The sequence below is a fragment of the Lactuca virosa genome, chromosome 9 (genome assembly GCF_052849685.1).
Source record: "Lactuca virosa cultivar CGN04683 chromosome 9, Lactuca_virosa_CGN04683_v6, whole genome shotgun sequence".
Taxonomy (NCBI): domain Eukaryota; kingdom Viridiplantae; phylum Streptophyta; class Magnoliopsida; order Asterales; family Asteraceae; genus Lactuca; species Lactuca virosa.
Window position 1 is genome coordinate 132,562,280 of NC_136434.1, and position 4,876 is coordinate 132,567,155.

Here is a 4,876-nt window from a genome sequence, read left to right on the forward strand (position 1 = left end):
TTGAATTTTTATATGGGAGGAGGTGTCGGACTCCTATCTGTTGGGGAGAGGTGGGACAGAGAGTGATGGGTGGCACTGAGATAGTGCTAAGACGACCGAGCAGATTCAGCAGGTTAGACAGAGATTACTAACGGCCCAGAGTCGCCAGAAAAGTTATGCGGACAGGCGACGATCCGAGCTACAATTCCAGGACGGAGATTTTGTCCTCCTGAAGGTATCCCCATGGAAAGGGGTGATCCGATTCAGGAAGCGGGGCAAGCTAGGGCCCCGATACATCGGTCCTTTTAGAGTGACCGCCAGAGTAGGCATAGTAGCCTACCGGTTGGAGCTACCGGCAGAATTGAGTCAGATTCATAACACCTTCTGTTGGATTAGTGTCTAAGTCCATAACTATTTTGGTATGTACTTGACCCGATTATGAGCATGGTCCTTTTGGGTTGCCTTCACCATAGCAATATGTAGGATGAATTAATGAGAGAAAGGTTTAATTAATATATTATGAGATTAATATATTAAAGGAGAAATCATATAGTTTAATTAATATTAGTCAAGAATTAATTAAGAATTAATTTTGTGGCTAAAAGAGATTAATTAAATTAAGGGGACTGATATTGTAATTATAAGATAGTTACAAAGTTGGGGTTTGGATTCATTAGATGGCAATGGACGAATTCTATATGGAGGTCCATAAAGAAATCGTCCAAGAGCCTTCTGGAATGGTCCATTGGATTGCTTAAGGCCTAAGCAGTCAGATTAGGGTTTCCTAGTTGTAAACCTTAATAGCCTATATGTATATAAAGGACCCTTAAGCCCCAAAAACGTGGTGAAGTAATCCTTTAGGGTTTCCAGCCGTTTTTGGTGCCTCCTCTCTCCTCCCTCTTCATCCAAGTTGCTTAGTGGTGTTTGTGACTCCATTAGAGGTGCAACACTTGAGGCACTAAGCTTTCTGAAGCCAATCAAAGCAAGGATTGATTGTTATTGCTATATAACAATCAAAGGTAATTACTAAACCCTAATTTCAGTTATAGTTTATTAGATCTAGGGTTTATGGCTTTGGATTATTAATTGCATGTTCATTAGACAAACTAGATCCAAAGCTATTAGGGTTTGCATGTACACCATAGGATTGATGTATTGCTCAAAACCCATCAATGGTATCAGAGCCTAGGGCTGTTTGTTAGTGAATTTGATGCTTACTTGATCGAAAATTGCATGAAAAACGAAGTTTTTTGCCCTCTGAATCTCCGACTCGGCGAGTCAGTGGATGAACTCGACGAGTCAGGCCGACTCGGCGAGTCCATTGATCTGGCAGCGGTTTTTGGCGATTTTGTTGCTGTTTTGGCTTGGGATACTTACCATAAACGTTTTTAATTCATAAAATCCGATTTTTATTGATATTGGGTGATTATCCTTACCAAAATAGAAGATAATTGTCAAAATTTAGATAATCTTTTGTTTTATTAGATAAAGATTGATTATTTGTAATTTAGATTTGAATTATCTTGTGAAAAAGTTTCAATTTTCCCCTTTAGGTTTTATAGTTTAAATTTGAACTTAAAAGTTTTGTTTTTGAAATTTAAATAGTTAAACCCAAATGTTTTGAAAAGTTTCAAAACTTGCCCTCAAGTTTTGGAGTTTAAATTTGTTTGATTAAAAGTTAATTTTGAAATATTTAAATTCTAATCCCAAATGTTTTAAAAAGTTTCAAAACTTGCCCTCAAGTTTTGGAATTTAAAAGTTGATTAAAAGTTTGATTTTGAAATGTTAAATTCTAAAACCCTCGCATTTTGAAAAGTTCAAATTACACCCTTATGGTTTTATTAATTAATTAAGGTGTATAATTAAAAGAGATTTAATAAACCCATATAGTTTTGGTTTACATTTAATTAAATTAAAAGTGTAATTTATTAAATTAGATCACCTAGTATTTTAAAAGTTTAAAATACACCCTTATACTATATGTAACATTAAAAGTCTAATATTATATATGTATGAGTAAAAAGTCAGTCTTACCGTTAGTAGGCCTCATTCACGAAGCTGGTCTATAAGGGGTGTTTAAGGAAATTGCCTATAAAATGGCGATTGAATGGGTATCCACTCTTTCCCACCACACTCTTGACTAGTGGAGGGTCGTTAGCCGAACGCGTAGGATAGGACGAAACCTTCCATTATAAGTATAATGAAGTACAAAGTAACTACATGCTTTTACAAATTCCCAAATCATAGTTACTTTAGGAAAAATGTGGAATTGTATGCTAATCCATGGAATTACACTTTGTACCCTTGTCGAAACGTTAGTGGAGCGTGTGTGGTTAACCGGCACACTAATTTGGGATTGACATTGGTGGCGAAGGGTGGCTCGATGTTTATCATAGATCAATGGAGCGTGTGTGGCTAACCGGCACATTGATTAGGTGATAGTAGCAATTGGGTGCACCACATGATTCGTATGGTTATTCACACCTTGTTTGTGATCCTCGGCATCCCAGTCACAAATAGAAGGGCATAATCGAGATTAAACATGCCTTTGAAAAGTTCAATGAATCTCAAAAGATCTAAGAGTTTCAGTTCATTTAAAACTTAAACTTCATTTTGTTTTTCATGGTGGAATTGGTAAATCGTCATTTACCTACCTTCAAATATTCTGCAACTAGATTACGGCATCCCTCTTCTAGGTTGTAGAGTATTGTGTTGGATCCTAGCCTTGATGTTTCATTTGGGTGTTACATCAAGGATTTTTTATCAACTAACTTGATTTTTCTCCCGTTTTGTAGATGTCTAAATCTTACAATGGTCTTCCCAAGTCCCTTGGAACAAGCTTTCCAAATGAAGATGACGTTCCACGATACGATCAAGGAAATGAGATTCATGCTTCACTTCCTCCACCTCCTCCAATTATTCTCCCTAACCCACAAGTTCAAAGGCTTGAAAAGTTCAAGCTCACTCAAGCCCTTTTGGCAAGTAAACACGAAGATGGGAAACCTGTGTGTGCACACATCTTAGAGATGAAGTCACACATTGATAGGTTAAGGATGATGGGTGTCGATATCTCAGAAATGTTGGCTGTTGACTGGGTTCTTCAATCACTTCCTGAATCATATAGTGAGTTCGATAGAGAGTACTATATGATGGACCATGACGTGACCCTCATTAATTTGACCTATTTGCTTATAGCTGCTGAATTAGAAATGATTTGGCGTGCTGATCGAGCAAATTTTTCTGGCAAATCAAACTCCCAAACTTCAATGGACATTGAAAATGGTGACATTGGAAATCCAGAAAAGGTAAATTCTGAGATAGTTCCTTGTGCCATTCCAAAAGAGTCCATCTGCTTCTACTGCCAAGAGAAGGGGCATTGGAGACGAAGCTGCCCTGTTTACCTGAGAGATCTAAGAGATGGGAAAGTCAAGACATATGGCTCTACTTCAGGTAAAATCTATGAACTAACTCTATAAGTTCCTATTCTTTGATTCTTAATGCATGATGTGATAAGATTACATTATGATGTTTTTGTAGGATCGAAGAAAAGAGAGGAAACTTAAGGAAGAAGCGTGCTGAATCTGATCATGAAGAAATGGATTTCGAGGATCAGATTTTTGAGCTGCTACTCTAGAGTTAGGATAGAATGATAAGAAATATGAAATAGCATAGTTTTTCAGTTGAATTGCTTTGTAAGGACAAATTTTTCCGCAATACAATAAATTTTGATTTTGTCTTATTTATTTATCCTTGCAATGGTGTGTATGAAAAATTGATGTTTGATTGTTTCTATTGTTAGCAATAATGGATTCTTTATTATGTTATTTGTGGAAATGTCGAGAATTTGCCAAATAAGGGAAGATTCTCATCGCCCAAGTTTCAGTTGGACAGAAACTTGGAGTCATGCAACTTGGTTGCGTGATGAATGAGAAACTTCATATTTGAAAATTAGACTAATTCCTTGACAAAGTGTCAAGTGAAGGACTAAGAGATCGAGTACACTAGGTAGTGCGTCGATCAAATCCACCACAAGAGTAATAAAGATATTCGTCATGATTTACTAAAGTTTAGTAAATATGGTTATACTTATAAGATTGAGTATAATTTTGAGTTGATTGAAAGAGTTTCAATCAATAGCAGAACGAATAAGAAGAATCTAGTAGGCAGAAAGATAAAAGTTTATCTATTCTAAGAAGAAGGGAGAGTAACTTTTATTGTGTTTTATGATAGGTCTTAATGATTAAGAGCCATGTCTCAATTGATCCTCTAAGTGAGTCTTAGTGCAATTGCATGTCTAAGAAGAGGAATCGAGAATTGTAGAAATGGTTAAATCAAGAAGTCAATCATACTTCGTTCCAAAATCAAGTCTTACAAGTCTTAAGTAGGTTTATAACACTCGACAAATGTGAAATTTGGAAAAGTTTTCTTATTCTTGCACATTTGAAATTGGTAAGTTGTGATGTCTTGGATAAGACAAAGACCAACCAGGACCAATTGTGTGAAGTGTTAAACTTGACAAAAGGCTACACTAACTCTTGAGTATTTGTTTGTCAAGAAATGTTTCTTGACAAGAGAACCTTGTATGTCAAGGAGTCAGTGGGAGTCTTAATGATCTTCAAAAGTTTCAAGAACAAATCAAGAGTAAACCTAGTTAATCATCACTAGCGCACGACTTGAGGCTTATAACCTATCGTGTTGACATTATTTTGTTTCTGTGCCATTCCAATTAAGCTAAATATGTATGTGAGTTCTATGAGTTCTCATTTGAATGCATAAAGACAAAGCACCTTGATCAATGGAAAGTACATTGATATGTAAGGGTGAGTTGCTGAACCACTTGGAAGACATGGTGGGCACTCGTGTTACCATGAGGCAAGAAATCAAGATTGAACGAGTT